The sequence below is a fragment of the Pholcus phalangioides genome, unplaced genomic scaffold (assembly GCF_987345545.1).
Source record: "Pholcus phalangioides strain wild (caught in Gottingen) unplaced genomic scaffold, Ppha-v1.0 ptg000003l_1, whole genome shotgun sequence".
NCBI lineage: Eukaryota > Metazoa > Arthropoda > Arachnida > Araneae > Pholcidae > Pholcus > Pholcus phalangioides.
In genome coordinates, this window is record NW_028301596.1 from 17,194,133 (window position 1) to 17,215,595 (window position 21,463).

The following is a 21,463-nucleotide window of genomic DNA, read 5'->3' on the forward strand; positions in this document are numbered from 1 at the left end:
CACATTGTATTTTCTAAAGATGAAGTCCACTGTGATGCCTAATTATCCCTCCCTCCACACATTCTGCAGCCGGGACCCTGCTCTTCTCATGCGGAGGCCATGCTAGTAATAACTTGTATCTTTTAAAAAGCAGGACTGAACAAATCGCAAAAAAATCCAGATGCCAGGACAATTTTTTAGATGCCAAATAATGCTTCTTTTGATTTTTTTCAAGGTATAGTGACTTTTTTCATGTTGGCAGATATGCTGCTATAAATTCCAAACTCTGTGCTGCTATCCACCTCACTGTAAAACTAGAATTCTATAGCAAAGTGTTTTTTTTCAATCATGCTTTGAGATAAAAATAATTTTTAAAAGTTTTATTCCTAAAATTTGCTGCCCTCTTCTAGTTTTGCTCCTGCATGAGATCCACGAACCTGTATTAGTCTATGAAACGTTTTATGAACCCACGTAGGCCTACTGGTGGGTCTCTGGGAAAAACAATGCTCCAGTACTAATTTAGTACAGTTTAAAATTCCTGCTGGATACAAGCAAAGATGGAGGATTTCTCTGCCAAAAAGGTAGGGCAATCAGTACCTACTGATGATGCCAACCACTAGTGTTGGGGAAACAGTAGCAATATAACTCATACTGATGACGGCTTCATTTTCAGAGAAACTCTCTTTTAACTGACAATGACCACAAAAACCTAGTAAGCAAGGGATTTGTTTCAAAATGATTTTTACCTAAGCTTAAAATCACTGGTGTTTTGAAATAAAATTCCTTTTTTTTTCAATATTAAATTCGAGGCTTAAATATTTCACCCAATTTTGGGAAACTTATGTGAACAGAGCAGGTTGTTAGAGAAACACTCATTATTTCAGTGAAAATCTGATTGAATGAATACAGCTTATAACAAGAGTGTAGCTAGTACAATTGATTTACAATGCGCTATCAGCAGGCTTGTATAAAAGATAAGCAGTAAAGAAGAAAACGAACAATAAAGATAAACAGCATAAAAAGGCATAAATTCCTGTATAACAAATATCCTATCCATGAATTGCTAACAGTTTTTTTTTCAAGCATAAATGAAGTATTTAATAATAGCATTACTTATTATTAAATACTAGTATTACATAATATTACAAGCTTAATTGCAAAACAATGATTAAATTTAACTGGTAAGTACTGACTAAATCCATTTGTGTAGTATCTATTTGACATTTACATCTATGCAAATTTGCTGATAACTTCTGCTATTAAACTGCATGTGCATCTTGTTAACATTTGTATCTGTAATTTCTGACGAATGGCTGCCAACCAAAATTGTGGTGTGTATATGTTTCTAACATTTGATACCATAATATTAAATAGAATTCTAGTGTGATCTGTATTCAAGTGCAGCTGAAGTGATAAATTTGACAATTAGTCGTTGCAAATGACAAAATTGATTTTTTCATTCATTTTTTCATATTTTGCTTTGCATTAGTTTGGTTTCTGAAATATGGTTCAATTGATATGTTTTACCAAGTTTGAGTTGACTTCGCTGATAGTTATTGGTATGGAAATATCACAAATAAAATTTGATAATTTGAAAAAATAACTTCTAGTAGTAATGATAAAATTTTCGTGCCTAAAATATACTTTAATAGTTATTGCATGTGCCAATTGAAAATTTTTCAGAAGAGTTTCATGAAATTGTTTGCTTTTTTTTAAGTACCTACTATGTTGTATTTTCAGTGAGGGTGTCTCTACCTTAGATATGACAGTAATTTCAGAATTCTCAGAAATGACTGTTGGAGAATTATTAGGTGTTTCTCTCTGTGTACAATTTCATCAAGACCAGAATGCCAAGTACAATTTATGTATATATATTTTCTTTCTTTCTTTAATTTTCTTTGAAATATACTCAATTTTTTTTGTTCATAGCATAATTTAGTAACATGTTAACAAATTAAGATTTATTTTTCATGGTTACACAAGCAGTTGTATTTCAACTGGTGTGTGTACTTGGATGTTTGGAGTCTGTGATGCATGAAAATTTACTAATTATAATATATAGTCAAACCTGGTTATAGTGCTGCTGATTTGACGCCAAACACAGCTTAGACATCACAAATTTTCAGTGATCATATTGGGAAAAAAACGGGTTTAATCATGATTAGATAATTTTTTTATAGCAGCTAAATTCAACAAAAAATGGTGTTTTGTGCAAGTACAAAAAAAAATTTTTGCTTTCATACAATTGCAGTGAAATTTCTCTAAGACAGCCACTCGGTGCTCTGTGAAATTGTATATATCTGCATGGATGACTATCCAATGGAGGTTTCCAAGAAAAAAAAAAGGCATTTTTTTTAACTCTGGCATATGGAAATTGCAAAAGACTAGATATGAAGTGGACAAAGATCACGTGAAGACGAAGTTTGTTTGACGTTTGAAAAGAAAATTTGCATGCCTCTAGGGAAAATCAAACCACCAACCTCTCACAGTCAGGGCAGCAAGTGAAACCTCTGCCGTTAAACTACATAGAACTGACATTTTCTTTCCTTAGATTGTGAGAGGTTAGTGGTTTGATTTCCCACAGAGGCACATGAATTTTCTTTCTTAGCTTCATCCTCATTTCCGCTTGGTGTTCAGTTTTTCGTAGTTTGTATGAACAGTGAAAGTGGCATCAATGAATTTTCTTTCTGAACTTTATCTTCATTTCCGCTTGGTATCCAGTTTTTCATACTTTGTATGAACAGCGAAAGTGACATCAATTCTTTCTATATGAAAATTGCAGTGCCCGACTTCCAATAGTTTTGTCCTGCATTGATGGTTATTTGTCTTAGAACAAAAGGGTTGGAACATAAATTTTCAACCTTCCTGTTTGAGATTTCCCCCCCACCCCCTCATAGCCCTTGTTTTAACCTAATACATAGGATTCTATATTACAGTCATAGCTTTTACCACCCCTCCGAGGAGGGAAATGTTCTATTTCTGAATCGAATCGAATATATTGATGTAATTCACAAAAAAATAACAATACTCATACATACTTCAGGACGCAAATTTAATCAAAATGAATATCCTGTTGATAACAAATACATTTGTCCGTGTAAGCACTCGCTAGTGCGCAACATTCATGTAGTAATAGATGCTCAAACCAATATCGTAATTCCCTGAGGATACGGCTACGGAACAAGCATTCATGCCATGCTAGAGAATAAATAAGAGAGAAAATATCAATATAGCCTGATATATAATTGTGCATTATTTAGTAAGTTATAATGTTCTGAAATATATGTAAATACTTCTATATATGATCATTTTTACAAATGGACTGAAACAGTTTGTGTGTGCGGGTGCAAATGGGAAAGACATTTAAAATGTTGCATACTGTTCAGGACTGGACTGTAAATCGCCTGTTGGCAATATATTTGCGGTTTGTTGGTAGCCCCTTGGAGCTGATGTATTGATGTGCATATTTGAAGAAAAAAAAGAATAAATCTCCAGATGCACCCATCTTTTTTCGGAAACGCTTCAATATCTGTCTGAGAAGCAGGGTGTTTTTAGTCTTTCAGTGTTCAGACTGCAGCGCTAATTTGTATAAATATGTTGATTTATGAACTGGAGACTCGCAAAACCAAGCAGCAACTATATACTGTATACACAATCTAGAAACATTGATTGGCTATATTTATTTGCCTCAAAACATGGGTGCATGAACTCTGGTCTGTGGGCTGATCTAGCCCATTTGAGCATTTTGTCTGGCCCACGAAGCAATTCAAAGATTATTTCGATATGACAAAATGTGATTAGAATATGAAGTTATGCACAAAAAAAGAATGAATACTCATATGAAATTAGAAAACGATAAATTTAGTATGATTTATTTTACCAATGACACTTTGGTATTATGCATAGTTGCCAGTAAAAGTGATAGACTAAGAGAAAGTGATCAAACTACCAGAATGGTTGGTAATTATGCGTAGTAACCAGATATAAATAATAACCAAATTTATCACATTTACCATAACATATATGTATAAAATTAACATTTTGTATTTGTACCTGTCCAATGTTTTTTATAATGCCTAAATAGGACAAAATAAATTTGATTCATCTGCAATGGGCCAGAGCTGTATGTGAGAATTCAAAAGTATTGCTGAGACTAGCAGTTGTATTACATTTCTGTAATTAGTTTCTCAAAGTTTATTGTTATTTTAGTATCATTATTTCTGCTATTTGTAGTATATATTCAAATAGTTATAATTTTTCAATGTTTGAAATGCATCATATTACCTTGTCTCTAATTGTTGCATCACAATTGGCTTCTTCCAGGAGACATTTTGCGCAATCTTTGTGGCCTTGTGTAGCAGCACACATGAGAGCAGTCGATCCATCATTATCCTGGATGTTCACATCTGCACCTGCTTCTATCAGGAGGCGGACTACATCAATGTTTCCATAGCTGACTGCCATCATCAGAGGCGTTTGCCCATACTGTAGTCATGTAAGTGAGAGAAAAAGATGTCCTGAACTTAGTTTCTTGAATCTCACAAAGTACTTCGATTTGGGCACATGCACATCGGAAGTCTGGACACTTTGCAAAGTGGCCAGCTATTTTGCACATTGTCCGGACATAGACACTTGACACTTTGCGAAGCATCTAGACGGTGATATTTAATGTAACAGAGTGGGGGCATAAGGCATTTCAAGCATTTCTGTGGAGAACTGACATGAATTTAAGGAAAACAACTATGTAGAATCATTAAAAACATGAACAATGTGGGTCTAGATATAAACTGGATCATGCCAAACAAATTTATAAACAGAAGTATTGGTTTACAAGTGTGTATTCATGTAATGTTCGGAAAAAGTCTGGTTCTCAAGCTTTTTCTACTCAAGTCTGCCTTGCCCTAGTCATTGTTAACCAGCTCCTTGTTGCAATTTATTCACTGCTGAATCAAAAAATGCACAGAAGTACTTTCCAAATGCCCACTTTTGAAAACATGCGGGTGAGCTCATGGTGAAGCTTATTCAAAAAAAAAAATGGTTTTAAAATAAATTTATTTAAGACTGAAAAACACACATTTATTATACTTACAGTTTATGCAGACATAAACAAAGATTTTGTGATAGTTTTTGGAAGTTTTTTTACCATTGAGAGGTACCACTTTAGAAGTATTAGTAAAATTATGTTATATTATACTGTGCATATTATATTATGCATATGTTATGTATGTGTACTTAAGTTATAATACTGAATAAGTTATTATAACTTCATTTGGCAGTTTTTTTAACTACAACATGTGAGTATTTCTCTTCAGAAGGAGCAGTAAGTTTTCTATTGTACTCCATTTCACAGTGCAAACTGAATTTTCAGTTGCAGCAAATTTTTACTGTACCGTATAGTAAGGTGTTGCCAGTTCACTTCTTTCTTCTTTTTTTTTTACACCAACACCAACTCTGTTCTATTGCCATGGGCAGGCCAGTTTAGCTCTGCTTTTTCTTCCCTAAATTTGAAATCAAAGTCCCTCCCAATATCAGTATACACCCTCTCGATTATGTCACAATCATTGGTTTATATAGAAAAGGGAGGGATAGAACTGAATAACATGTGAAATTTTAAGACTTTTTTTAGTGTATTTTTACCGATTATAATAAAATTGGTTGATAAAACTGTTAATACTTGTTAAAAAATACTGATTGTGATCAGTAAGTAACATCTACAGCATTTTTATATCCAGCCCTCTTTACAATGTTAATAAATTTTACTTAAATGAAAAATATGTGTGATCAACATAATTATTACAGAATGTTTGCAATTTACCCATGCAACATTCAGCAATAATATATTCACCTTCAAAGATGTTGCATTCACATTTCCATTCGAAATCAATTTTTTAATCGTATCATGTTCTTCTTCTGAAATCACAGAGACGGTTGAGCAAAGGTGGAGAGTTGTGTATCCAGCCTGTTGAAACATTTTAATAAGAAAACACAAGTTTAGTTGTAAATCCAATACTGTTTTTACTCATCAAATATAACAAAAATTGAAGGGCTTATAGTAAGAATGGGTTGGCTCCATTTTTGGTACTTTTGAGTGAGTCTACTTTCTTATTTAAAAAAATAAATTTACTTCATTTGGTGTTACAGGAAAGTAACTCCAGCCGTTAATTCCTGTGTTCCTCAATAGATAGAGCTAATACTATCATAGCATCAGGGCAAGGAAGAAGCATAAAGTTAAAGGGCTGATTCCTTTTAGACTTAATAGAAGAAAAGTAGAGCTGACCCCCCTCCTTGCTGCACACAAGCCCTTCAATTACTTAGAGATTAGTAACACATAGTTTTCTTTATTTTATGTGTCTGATTATATGAAATTCATGATAGATTTCTTTAAAGTGAACTTATGATATTTATACAATTATACTGAGCAGGTTTTGATAATCAAATACGACGCAATTCTTGAAAAAATACTTAAAAACTTTCATTACCTTATTCGGCCTATCAAGATCACAGGCACCAGTGTCTAAAATAACTGCAACAATGTTGAGATTATTGTTTGTCAGAGCAAAGTTTAGAACCGTGTTTGCCTTTCAAGGAAAAAAATAAATAATAATAATATATATATATATATACATACATACATACATATTACAAAGTAAAAATGACTCAGAATTTACAACTTATGCAACTTTTTCATATACACTAATTTAAAAAATATTCAGCATGATGAAATATGAGTAGTTCATTTTTGCAAGCTTGAATTCCAGACATTTTAATGCATTCAACTAATGGCACTGACTAAATAGTTTAACTGATTGTTATGTCCGTGTCCGTAATAGTTTTCATGAAAGCTTCAGAGGTCATCTGAAGTGAATACCGGAGATAAATAACTTTTCTTGACTCATCTATTCATTCAATTCAGTCATTCAACTACTTACCTGTGAATGCACCTTTTACATGTCTCTCCGCAAAACTTCTAATGAATTGGTACATGCCAGAATGTATGGGGTCTCCAACATTTTTTATGTTGTTGTTGTGCTTGTTTCATGTGCGCCTCGTTCATATTCCTCTACGGAACTGTCTAATAAATTAGCACATATTGGAATGTGCGTGTATGTGTTGCAAACCTAAAGTGAACTTTGTTTCTGTGGAATACTTGTTATGTGTTGCTTGTTGACCTCTGCCATCTGTCTTCCAAATTCGGAAGCAGACAAATTGGCTTGTGTCATGCATGAATTTTTTATTATTTTCTTAAATGTAGGCCTGATTGCTCTCTGTGGAGAAACCTTTTAAAATGGAAGATCGTCTTGTATTCACGTCTCAAAGTTGGAAAATCACATAAAACCTACTTCAGCAGACCACCACTATGCTATCAGTGGAGCTTGAACCAGCGGTTCTTGCGATGTGGAGTCCACGACGATATCCACATGACCACATAGCTGCTGTTCTTGCTGTGCTGCCATGTCTTTCATATTTTGAAGTGAAAATAGTAAATGCTTCTTGGTATAAATTTTCATGTTATATAATTTCATGTTGAAGGCCGGGCTATAGCATGCCTTCTCAGGACCACGGGGGCAGACTTTTTTTGGGGTCCCCTTGGAAGGGCTATTATTATGCGAAATAAGTGTATATTTTTTGCCCCCCCCCCCCAGAGCAGCATAGAAACTCCCCGGTTGCCCCAGCCTAGTTGCAGGTCTGCCTGCTTCTATAATTCAATTACTAGTTATTTAAATTAAATAAACTAGTGTGGGATACACTAATTTATTTAATTTAAAAGAACTTCATGCAGAACAAATGTAGATTTTTCAGTCATAGTTCAGAATTATACAAAACAGAAAACTTTACAGGGGCATGGGAAAATTACATTATTTGCATAAGGTCTCCATCACCTTTGTTACATTTCACACAATTTTTTTCCATATCGAAATTTCTTCCTGATTTTCACATGGAAGTTGTTTAATAAAAATTGAAATATATATGCTATACCATTTATCAGGATGTTCAGTGCCTCCAAACTCGGGATACAGTGAAATCTCGCTACAACAAAACTTGAATATGACGATAAGTCTCTCTACTACAATATTTTTTGCATCTTATTTATAAATACCTGTAGTCTAATGTTAAACTGCTGCCTCTAGATACACCGATAATCCCTGTAGAATGATATTTTTTCTTGGTCTGCAGAGTATCGTTATATCAAGATTTCACTGTGTTAGTGAAACATTTTTTTATCACACTGAAAAGCATATTACCAGAAAATACAGAATTACTTCAGATTCACTTACACTATCATCGACACTGTTGATAATCCATTTGGTCATCTGCGGAGACATCTCTTTGAAAAAATCCAGGTACTGTCGTACTAGAATTTCATTAGGATTTTTTGATGCCGCAATCTCAAACCATCTCTGTTTCACTTCTCTTGCAGATTTTTTCTGATAAAATAAATGCAAATAGTTTGTGAGACTGTAATTGTATAATTTAAGCCTATATCAACTGTTATATGATCATTTACCTACTCTGCTTATCATTATTCTTTTCTGTCACATCATTATTAAATGAACTAATTGCAAAAAGTGATGAATATTAAATTACATTTGATTGTATGAAAAATATTCCATTAAGAATTTTTTTAAATCATACTGTTCAGAGTGCTCCAGAACTCTACTGCTAAAATGAGAGGTGTGATTGTGCACATCAATTTTTGCAATGGAACCCAGGATCAAAACCCATTTATTCAGGAGATACAGGCAATGCTCCAATTCAGAATTTGTCAAAATATGGCAACCTTGCTCATATCCTGAAGAGCGACATAGAAATTGCATGCATGGTGTAGGGAGGGGGAGGATTCTTTCTTCCCCAGCCACAGACAGTTAAAAATGGGGGGGGGGGGGAATAGTATTGCTTTTCTTCTTTAAAGGAAGGAAATGTAGGGGAGAAATATATTTTTCCCCTTTCACTCCAAGGATTACTTTAGTACCTTTTTTGGCATTTGTGGTATAAAGTGTGTTAACATGTGGTGAAAATAAAAGGTGTTTGCAACCCTAGTCCTCAAAAAAAAATTGTTTGTTTTGACATGTACTATCACCTATCGTATTTTGGTGGCAGAGTTCTGGGACACCCTGTAGATCCTGCTACAGTCATTTTCTTCACCTTAAGGAGTGGTGGCTGAGTTTTTCCTAGTCTGTTCCACTCTTTATCATCAAAATTTTTATGGGTGCTATTTATCTTCTATCATCTCTGTCATCAAGTGTTGCCAGACATCTTATACATATAGGATTGTCCCATATTTCAATATCTCTCAGTGTTTCATAAAATTTATCTTTAATTTAGGAATTTAAATGGTTTTTCTGTTTTTGAATTTGTATTGCTTGAGACTCAACACTGCCACCGATTCATTGTCAATAAAGCCATAACTAGAAATGAGAACTTACTGTATTGCCCGGAGGCAGTGTCCTTTCCCCCCCCCCCCTGCCATGTCCTAGTTGTGGCCCTGATTGCATTGAATTCTTTCAAATTCTTTTTATTGAACCTTATATCCATCCTGTTCAGGCATCGTTGCCTACTAACAATTAACCAATTCCCTGGACATCGTATATATCTCTTGGAAATACGTTATAATCAGATTATTTATTTATATATATTTGTCAGCTTTCTTCACTTGTGTTTATTAATATGGAATTTACTACAAAAACAACTGTAAGGTGCATTCCACACATAGTACAAGCGATGCAACCTGCAACTGGACACACATTGATTCAAAACCTAAATTTTAGATTGTTCAACCAATCTGTGTTGAGTTGCAGTTTGTATCACTCCAGCATACACTCTGCCTAAAAGAAATTTAAAATCGGATGACTTGTTATTTTTCCTCGCTTCTAAGCAATATGCAATTACTACATGAGTTCATAATTACCCTAGAATAAAGAGTAGTAAGACAATGGAAAGAATCAAAGAGTTGAAAATATAAAAAAGATACAAAAATCAATTTAAATTTATTAATGAGGAAACGAAACTCACCAAAGTATCATCTCGAAGCTTATTCAAGTCCAGCAAATATATGTTCACAGTTTCGCATGAAGTTTGGAATTCTTCATTGATGTCTCTAGAGGATCAAGTCATATTATTAATAAACATATACTTGAAGAAAAAATTCATAGCACAGGAACTTTTACACTGGATCCAATGAAAATATTCAAGAACGGTTTGGCAGCACTTAATAATTTTGCTCTGTTTCAAGCATGTTCATTATCTCTGGAATCAAGAACAGTGTATGTTTTACCATTTTTCTTCAATCCATCTTTCATTTTATTTTTCACATGAACTCAATCTTTCAATGCGTCAATTTATTTTATTATTCAAAATTTACCTTTTTTCTTTTCGCAATGTTTGCTATTTAAAATTTACCCTTAGTCTTTGCAGACTGTCACGGTACGGTCGTATGGACTCTCATCGTGATGGTCCCGTTGACACACAGTGGTGATCGGCTGAAGTTGGTTTAAACCTAATGTCCATATAGTCGTGAAAAATACAGGGTTTCAAAAAGAATCATCCGATTTAAAAAAAATCATAACTATTCAGCTTTTAATCTGGTTTGATCGAATAATGTATAGGTAGAAAGAGGGAAATCTCGAATTTTGCACAGTTGTCGAGAGATAGCGTTGACGCTCTTTCTTCCGCCACTTCAGTGTTTGTCAAGATTGGCTTTTCTTACAGTTAGAAACTGATGGATGACTTCATTTTCCAGTGGGACGGGGCACCACTACACTCGAGCTTGTACGTTCAAGAATTTTTGAACAATCACATTCCTAAACAATGGATCGGCTGTACGGAACCTGGTGATTCAGTTAAACATCACTGGCATCCAAGATCACCGGAACTCTCAGTGTACAATTTCTTCTTGTGAGGTTTTATAAATGACTACGTATATGTGCCTCTCTTCCCAGCTGCATTAGCTGAACCAAAGATACCAACAGCAGCCGTGGAAGCAGTGGATGCAAACATGCTTGCAAAAGTTTGGGACGAATTTGACTACCGTATTAGACATATGCCGTACATCCCAAGGTGGACATATTGAGTACTTTTAATTTTGGTTTGTAAAAAAAAAAATTTGATTAGCCATGTAACATAAAATAAATCTTAAATCTAGTTCAATATTTATTATTATTTCAGTTCAATATTTTTCGTAATATACGTATTTCAAATCTGGTGATTCTTTTTGAAACACCCTGTATTTTCCTTCCCGTTTCAAATCATGATATAGCATTCAATCAAAATACTGTAGTCCTAGCATTATAGTCAGCATTCTGGGAGACAGCAAGGAGACCCAGCATGCCGGGAAATTTTAGTCATAGATTCTGGAAGGTGCTTATAAATACATCTATTCTAAATATCCATTATTTGACTGCATACTGCGATCCTCATTAAACCTCGCTCACGGAGCAGACCCCCCAACATTCAAAAAGCTAGTGGCCCTTGAGTTGCAGGGTGTGCCGGCTAATGCTGAGAAGCGCAGTACATTTCATCAGTACAATTTCGTAAAAAAGACATGCATAATGAATCAAAATTCCACTATTCCTAGTGTGCTACACTTCTTCCAGTATAGCAGTGTCTGTAAATGATTGACGAGTTTTTGTTATTACGGTACTCGATTAGAGATATATATGCGTTATTCGAATTCAAATTTGAACAGTAGGTTTATCGAATAAGTATTGATATTTCGAGGAGATTAGAAGAAACAACCATCTTACTTGTGATTGGCTCGTGATTTAACTCTGTCTTTTGTTTGATCCATCTGCAATTTCTTTACGACTTCCGTCAGCTGGTGAGAGAATTCAGACGAAGTTATGACTGGAGAAATCTTATTCTTTTGTTTCTTAGCCTTAGCCTTTCTGTTTGAATCATGTGCATATGATAGCAGTTTCTGTGTTATCGCATAATTATCGAATGATACATCAGAGCTACTGCTGTCGTGTGGATCACGGATTCTCACAGATGAGAGTTTTCGGTTTCTGCTGACTCTTGTCTTAGTAGTCGATGGCAGCCTGTTTTCATAACTGCATGGCAACTTGGGTCTGGTAGAAGGAGAGGAACAAGAGTTCGGTCTTTCTGCCATTCTGCTTCTCTCGTGGACTTTTTCTTTGGCATGTGAGGGGATTTTTTCATTTGAATATTCTGCCAAACTTGTCATGCTTTTGCTCCGTCTGCAAAAAAATTATATGAATCATGATTTTCTTTACAAGACAAAATAAATATACATGGCATGATATACGTACTGTAAACTGGAGTGACTTGGGTAAATACTCTAATTTGTTATTTTAGCTGACACCATAGCCACTGTAAATGAAATAGAGATTCAATTTCAAGCCTAGCCACTAGAGTGAGCCTCTATGATTAAAAATCGTGCCCGAATTTCTCATAAATATCTCGCTTATTTCTTTTTATCTTAACATCTGTATTTCAAGATTTCATGAAAACTAAAAAACTTCATTTACATTGCTCAGTGGTTACATCCATACGCGTATGCAGAATTTTCTCAATTGGGGGGGGGGGGTTTCAATTTTTTTTCTTCTCAAGGGGGAGAGGTTTTGTTTTTCCTGCAAAATAACACTATAATCTCGGCTTGTGGACGGGGGGGGGGGGATTATAGTGTTATTTTGCAGGAAAAAACGAAGCCCCTCCCCCTTGAGAAGAAAAAAAAATTGAAACAACCCCCCTCCCCTTGAGAAAATTCTGCGTACGCATATGGATGTAACCACTGAGCAATGTAAACGAAGTTTTTGTGGGGGGGTATTCCCCTCCCCCCCGTTCCAGCGTACGCCAATGGTTACATCTTACCGTCTTGGTAGAAGTTTGCTGTGGTAACTATATTTATTGTTTTGGACTGTGGGGGAGAGAGATGATAACTGATATAATTAAATCTCTTTATTAAATACAGGTTGTTTCACACAGGCATACACAGTTATACAGATGCCACAAGCATGTAAGAAGATGTTAGACTCCAGGAGTATATAGAAATATGCAGGTCAGATTATCAACACCAAAACAGGCTTCTTCGACTAAGCAGATTTACATTGTGGACATAAAATAATAATTACCTGTATTTATATTTCTAATAAAAACAAAATGTATATATATATTCTTTTTTATACACTATCTACCAATAAGTATTTGTACACCTGTGATAGAAAAGAAAACTAACTTTATTCAAAATCAATAGTTGGTAGAGCCTCCACGAGAGGCAATTACAGCGTGAACCCTCCGGGGCATACTTTCCACAAGTCCTTGTGTGACAGCTAGTGGTATTTTCTTCCACTCGGCTTGGAGAAGACATGTCAGTTCCTTCACCGATTTTGGACGGGTAGGGCACCCCTTAATTCGGCGATCCAACTCGTCCCAGAGGTTCTCGATAGGGTTCAGGTCTGGGCAGGCCAGTACATTCGATGAACCCCATTGGCACCATACCAAGCCTTGGTTAACCTTGCAGTATGACAGCTGGCATTGTCGTCCTGGAAGTAACAGGGGTCCACCCCGTAAAACTGCCGCAACGTAGGAAGCACATTGTCATCCAAAATAGTGCAGTAGGCATCGGCTTTGAGTTTACCATGAATGGGGACCAAGGGTCCCAGTCCATACCAGGAGAAACACCCCCAGACCATAATTCCACCTCCGCCGAACGTGACTGTTGGCACAATGCATTCTGGCAGGAGACGTTCTCCAGGCAGACGCCAGACCCTGCCATCCGAACGGTAGAGGGTGAACCTTGATTCGTCGCTCCAAAGAACCCGTTTCCACTGATCTACGGTCAAATTTCGATGTGCTTTGCACCACATTAACCGAGCAACGCGGTTGGACTTTGTGATCAAAGGCTTATGGGGCAGCAGCACGACCATGAGAACCAATCAGATGTGCTTCCTTACGGATGGTATTCATTGAAACAATACTCCCGGACGAGGGCCATCGGTTGAGTGCGGCTCTTCCGAATTTCTCTGGACAGCACCCGTCGGTCTCTATCTCCCAGTTTCGTTGGTCTGCCGACTCGGGGCAAATTCCGACAATCACATAGGCCACTGTCAATTTTGGGTACTTCAGCTCGCTAGATATGTCCCTTAAGGATCGGTCATTTTTGTGATACCCGATAATTATACCTTTCTCGAAATCAGAGAGCTCCGAACTGCGCGGCATCTTGCATGTGACAAATGCCGATGTTGTTTCCTACACGATATATACCGGCGGAAGGCGTGACGTATCTCAGGACCGCAGATATCGTCATTTGCATAGGTGTCCAAATACTTATTGGTAGATAGTGTATTTGTCCCTAATTATTTCCAGGTGTGTGAGATGAAAATATACTCTTCTAAGAGCGAAATATCAAGGCAATAGATCAGTTACCCTCAGGGCTGTAACTGAGGGGAAGCAGACGGATCTGATACCCCGGGCGCTGAACCAGATGGGGGTGCTAAATTCACCATTCGACTGCTGCTCCTATATTACACGGGGTGCCAAAATGTGTACTTGCTTTGGCTTGCAAAGTATCTAGTTGCGGCTCTGGTACATAAGCGGAGATAGACATGAAAGGGTGAGGGGGAATGTGTTGCGCATGATGGTTATGGCCTTGACCTCCCACAAGGTGTGGGCTGACAAGGCTCCAGCCCTGGGGCCCGGTGTGATTTTAATCATTTTTTTGTTTTTTCACGCTATAAATTCATCATAAAGGGGCCCCGTGAAAGTCTGGTCGGGGGGGGGGCTGCTTCAGGATGTGGGGGCCATGGTTATGGCAATTCATATGTATGCATATACATTAGACCAGTCAGCTCTGCCCATGCCCTGGTCGCACGTCCTGAAGGGATGACTTTGCATTCAATTTTTCTCATTACAATTAGTTATAAATCAATTATCCTTGCATGAAAAACAAATTACTATATATATGTATAAACGTCTTACACACACAAGCGGTGCAACTTTTAGTAAAAAGTTAAATGTTAAAAGTTGTTAATTCACACAAGTGAGATAATACAAAAAATTTCCAAAATCTACTCGTCACCCCCTTTCCGGCATTTAATAAAATTCAAAATTTAGAATTTTTCATTTTTGAAGTAAAGTAACTCTTGAAAGCATTCTATTTGGATTCGCTTACTTCATCAGCTGCCTCCCTTTCAGGCAACATTTTCGTAGCTCGTCCGCGATATCTGAAAGCTCTTCATCGTCGGCGAAAGAAAATCTACGGTCGCCAGGATTATGACCGTCGTTTCTGCAATGGATAGTCCTCGTGACATTATGGATTCTCTGGAAGCAATTACCGCACAACTTCAAACACAAACCTTTTTCGAGAGAATCCGGCTCGAAATTCGAATGAATTATCGACTCGTTGTAAAAAATCAGTGGCTTTGTTTCTTCGGGGACCTTCAGGAACTCTGCATTCTGACTCTGTGCAGCAGTTTTGTAGGAGCTCTCTGTGGACGATTCGCATCGTGGTTTAGTGGGATAAAAAGCCCCTGTTTGCTGGTTCCGGGTAGAAGGTGGAACTCCTTTTGTTTCCTGCTGGATTTTCGTCTCTTGTACCGTGGATCTGACTTCCGTTTTTGAGCATTTAAGGTTTTGCAGTCGAGAACTGATGTTTCTTGAAGAATTATTTTGCACGTCCCTATCTGCTAAGAATTTTGATTTATTTTCCTTGAGAGCTCGTATATCACCGTAGCTGATTTCGTTCGAATCGATAACGAACTTCGACGGACACATCGTCTCATTACCGATGTTACCTTTCACGTGATCTCCACAATCCTCGTTTTCGTCTACAGGCTGTTTATGGAAATTCTCCAGAACTTTTTTAGGGAGTTTCGGTGAAAGTTTCTTCGCAGTCGGCAGTTGATGCTGGAATATTTGTGCTTTTCGATTATCTAAACATGCGTTTTTCAAGACTTCGGAGAGATCGCCTGTGTCCGTTGTTACATCTCGACTCATACGCCATTGAAAATCTTCCGCTTTCGAGTCTTCGCTAATTTGGGTTTGAAGTACGAGCGATTCCAGCTGAGGGTCACTTAGACGAACTGTGACAGACTTTATTTCTTCTGAGCTCCTAGATTCCAATAACGGCAACTTCTTGTTATCGCCTGTGTCGAAGAGGCAATTTGACAAACATTCATTCTCGGCGTGACATTCGATGGACTCACACGGACCCGCTGCTACTGATCTTGATTCCTTGATGGGCAATTGGTCAGCTTGCTGATTTTCCAGAGCCTTTTTCTCCGCTTGCAGGACAGAAACTCTGACCTAGAATCACAATTGAACAAAAGAAGTTGTAAGACACCGTTTCCCTTTTGCTAGATTTCAAAGTATTATTTATTGTCATTCTTGCCATTAATTAATTATTTAATCATAGGTGGAGATAGACGTGAAAGTCTGGGGGAGGGGCGGCATGATGATGTCAATTCATATATACCTCATATACATTAGATCAGTTACCTTTGACGCTGGAGGGGGGGGGGGGAAGTGCATCCGTATCTCCACCCATGTATTTAATGAAAACAATACGTAACAAAAAAAGAATTTTTCTTTGTCCCTGTGTAAAAGTTATTTCTGTGCTTTTGCTGAGACTGATAATCATGAAAGTGATGACTATTCTCCTGAAACTTTGCTTTTGTGTTAAGGGGATCGATATTTGCGAATTTGTCATTTACAATTGGATGACTGGAATATGGAAAATGAGAGAGAAAAAAAGTTTTCGCACTGAGATAATAATTTTGAAAATTGTAAAAAATAACTTTTAGAATACAAGTCACGTATCTGGACGTTTCACAGAAAATAAAATTAGAATTAAATTTTAAATTTAAAAAATGATCGGCCTTTTTCCCATCTTTATTCCTATATACAATTCATCTTAATGTTTTAGCTTCCAAAAGTAATCCCCATGATATTTTCGACGTGTTCTCTGTTAAATACGATGCTCCAAGTTGATAATTCCTTGGTGAAGGTGCTCTTTTGCGTGAGCGCTCATTCTTACTTTGAATTTTTCGAGATGAGCGTGAAGGATCCCGGGAGGTGAACATATTCCATTTACACAGGGACAAGATATCTCATCCCTGATCGTTATGGATTAATAAATTTAAAAAACTAGAATCTCACAGGATGAAGCAATTTGCTCCTGTTATATATACACATCATCATTATCAATGGTGCACTAGTCCTAAGACTGGCGTACGTACTTACTTCCCATCCCTCAAGATGATCGAAAATTTGAAATATTTTTGCTACTGCCGAATAATCCAATTTTCCAACAAAAAAAGGAGAGCAGACATTTTTTCGTTGTTTAAAACGTCATCTTATAGAATGTAAATCATCAACCACTGTCCTCTCGAAGCTTTAACAGACGAAAATCAGAGAACGTTCAGAGATGTCTTCTAACATCAAACTCGATTACCACATACATCTAATCATTGGCGTGCGCAAAGGGGGATCCCCAAAGCCGAGATTCCCCCAGGCAATTCTGCGTACGCCTATGCATCTAATCCAGAATTGCTTCACTTTTCACAGCCGTGACCCAAAATCAACAACATGATCAACTTCGCGCGATCCAACTTCTGTTTATTTTAAATTTGAAAATTCTTATTAAAAATTTTCAGATTAACAAAATGTCTGGTTTTCGAAATTATTAAATTCAGTTCATGATGACCAACAAGGTTTGAGCCCAGACCCCGAAATTATTGAAAGGTTTCACTAATTTTGAAATTATCAATTTCTTTCTAAAATCCTGAATTTTTACTCACTTTGCAATCATATTCCCCCCTCATTAACTTAAATTATTTTTCATTAAATTTTCAATGTCGAAATTTGTATAAATGTTTATTTAATGTGTTCATATTTTTTTTATACGCCAAAAAATTTTCATCATTCCTCAATAACATTATGTTATTTCAGATGCGTACTTCTCCCGAAAAATACTGTATAAAAAAATCATGACTCGAGGACTTCGAAATGTCTGGGTCCCAGCTCATGCTGCCGAAATCGTTAAAATGCCTCTGAAACCAGATTGTAAGTGTATTCGTACGACCTATCTCAGGAGCCCCTGCTCTAATCTAATACCATAGCTACCAACACTTTGGATAATGAGAATTCGATAAGTTTTCGTGCGGATACAAATTCCGTACAAAAATAAATGTAAAAAGGGATCTTTTAAAACATTTTAGGGATTTTTCATTAGTAAAAGAGAAATTTTAGGGATATTTTCCCGTTGCAAAAACCGTGACACCGTGCAAGTCATCGCCAATCATGGCCAACAAGTAGGTTAAAGTCCTTGGGTAAAATTACCTGTCTTATATAATTACCCTAAAAAATGAAATCACGCAAACCAAAAAATCTCCATCGGGCCTGAAACGGGACATATGAATAAAGCAGATACACGTGCATCGATCGTGCTAATTTTGGATTTCGAAAGGCCGGATTGATGCTTGCTGATTGGCTAATTTTGTGTTTTTTCCCCAAAATGAATTTTTTTTTTTTTTTTTTTGCGATTTGACGAAATGGCAACAATTTCGACAACGCTTATGAAGCAGCAGTTTTTTTTCGGGTAAATTGTTGGGGAGTAATTTTCCCCCCCAACTGTAGATATTTTTTTACAATCACCGGCGAAGGCGAAATTCGTTAGATTTAGAATTTTTCGGGAGTCCGGGAGATAGTGTAGAAATTCGGGAGACTTGGCAACTAGCTATGTGATACTGTGATTTCAAAAACACATCAATCATTTGTAAATCCGGTTATGGTACAAGGCGCGTAACATATCGCGACATTTTGATTCATTATATATGTCTTTTCCACGAAATTTTACTGATGAAATGTATTTTTATTGAATGTGCAATACCGTGATTTAAATATGGAAGACAAGTATTTTTCGTGACATGCTTTTTTAATTGCTTGATATTTATTTTAGACAGGGTTTTCTACCTAGAAACATTGCCTTTCTGTAATCGATTTCATCGATTTTCATTTTGCCTAACATCAATTAATGTGTGTTATTCCTTTCTCAGACACAGTACTAAAACGCGGGGTTCAAGGAAATAGTTATTTTCCGGATATTATTCTGAGGTGAACCAGCACCTCCTAGAGATAGAAATCCTCCGCATTCTGCTTGTGACGTCAGTAAGTAATCCATTTTCCCTCAGAATATTCAGAGAAAAAAAATTCCCTGCTCGTGCCAGTATCATCGTTGTTAGGAAAAGAAATGATAGAGCTGCTCAGAATTGGTGGTTTCTATGCCCCACATCCGATCACTATGCGGTATTTGTGAGCCAATCAGGAAGATTCTGCGCCAAAATAAGAAGAAATGAAATAGGATGCTGTGTTTCGAAATGTGGCAAACTTGCTAGGTAGTCTGAATGACGTTTATGGAAAACAGTACAGAGGTCGTCTATCTCTAGGAGGTGCTGGGTGAACTCGGAAAGAAGGTCATGTCTCCGCTGGGACTGATGACTTTTCTTTCCGAGTTCACCTCAGCATAATATCCGGAAAATAAATATTTCCTTGATATCTTGGGCTGAGAAAAAGCAACCTACCTCTCTCTATAAACGCGGGATTATTTCTTTCTCGCTGTAGGTAAATTTTTGTTTTTAACCTCAGGAATTTCAGCCCTGACTTCAAGTAATATGGGTGTTTTATCGTTGAAGTCAGAGCTGAAAGTTAAAAAATAGAATATCTACAACGAGAAACTCCAACCTTCCACGTTTGTGCGTACAGGGTCTGAAAGGGTTGTACCGACAATTAATGATTTCGGTCCCCCACCTGTACAAAAAAAACAAAAACAAAGTATAAAACTCACGTTTAGGAGAGATAGCTTCTGGATTTGTTTCTCAAGATGTTCAATTCTTTCGACCAGATCTTTCTTTGTCACGTCCTTCGCGAGCTTCTTGGAACCTTTATCTGGTGGCAAATTCGTATCCTAAGAAGTAGTTTGTACACCTCATTTTAGAGATACGATAGTATCTTCTTTTTGTTATACTCATGAAAGATACGTTCAATGTGCATATTGGGGGGGGGGGGTTATAATCCTTCGTAAGAAGAGGTTACATTGATGATTATAAATTAGTTATTGACATGAAATTCAATGGATATTCTTTTTTTTTTTCGAAGTTTTTTTTTGAGAAATTTAAACTTCTATGCGAATCCCCTAATTATGTTATAAAAATTGAATTTATATATTAATGAGGGGATCTTATATTGAGGGGACCCTAATATTAATACACAAGGCGAATTTATGGTTTTTTTCTGTCTGTGGGCTATACGAGTTTCGCCTCTCTTCTCCCATTCTAGACGAATTTTTTTGACCACTCATTCCTCGAATCTGCCGCCCTGTGCTATAACCCGCTTGATCCCTTCCCCTGTAAATACGCCTATTTCTCCAAGTCACTTTTCTGGTCACTCAACATGCTTGCGTACACTTTTGGCTACTCCCATGTTCGCACACCCCCTAGTTTACTCTTTTGATCATTGATCGGTCATTTTTGTCGCACCAGGGCCACTTTCTGCACACGAGAGCTAATTAGACCGGGACCTACAATTTATTGCCGATTCGGAACGGCAGCCGTTTTTTATACTCATCGGGAGATTGGTGCGCTAATCCCTCGGTGTGAGGCTCCCTGCAGTAGCAATCTTTTTCTGTGGCCATGTCGCCGTTTCTGTTGTCCCCCCCCCCCCCAGTGTCAGGAAAGTGGCTGACAAGGACGAGTCAGATATCGAACGCGCGACACCTCTAAACTTTCTTTGGTACTTTAGGTGAGTATCTTATCGACCTGGGCTACCGTCACTCGTTTGATTATTATTCACATGCTTGCACACACTCTAGTTCTTTTCTTCTTTTTTTTTTTCCATTTTACTGACCTGGTTCCTCGCTTTCAAGGTCCCGCTTTTTGTCACCTATATCTTGAATTTTATTTTCATTCGTTAATTTTTGCGACCTCTAGGGGCTTGTGTATCGGCAAAGTTATTTTGCGACCTCACTGTATTCCTTTCGCTCTCTCTCTCTGTTTCTTTCCCATCCCTTCATCGAGGTATTCTCAAAGTTTCGTACCTTTCTGATAAATAGTTACGGCTGTAGACTGCCCTAAACAAGAGAAACGATGTTTATGTAAACCAGTGTTTCTGAAACTGTGTGTCGCCAACCTTTTGTCAGAGGCGTCGCGGTGAGCTGGAGATATCGATTTATGTGCCTATTTACGCTTTGAAGTGTCCTTTTAGAAGTGAAAAATATCTACAAAATTATTTTTTGGGGAGCTACAGGTGAGATATGAATTGGGCAAAGGAGTCGCAGGTGACAAAAGTTTGAGAACCACTGATGTAAATCCTGTAAATTGGTCGTATTAAAAATTTTAAATACACACTAATTGACGAGAATTTGCTATAAGTCTGGTCACCCCTAGGTATATCGAGATGGAAAGATGCCACAGCAAAACCGAAATGCATTTAAGACATCATCGAGATTACCTTTCGTTTTATGTCGATTTTGTTC

At 37.0% G+C, this 21,463-nt stretch overlaps 1 long non-coding RNA gene across 1 annotated transcript; it reads left to right on the forward strand.

The window, feature by feature from the left end:
- The first annotated feature begins 513 nt into the window (after positions 1-513).
- On the forward strand, positions 514-13,045 carry LOC149088186 (uncharacterized). The gene is made up of 3 exons (XR_016194186.1): positions 514-1,844; positions 4,303-4,474; positions 12,908-13,045. It is a non-coding gene; the product is annotated as an uncharacterized LOC149088186 (long non-coding RNA).
- The last annotated feature ends 8,418 nt before the right edge of the window (positions 13,046-21,463 follow it).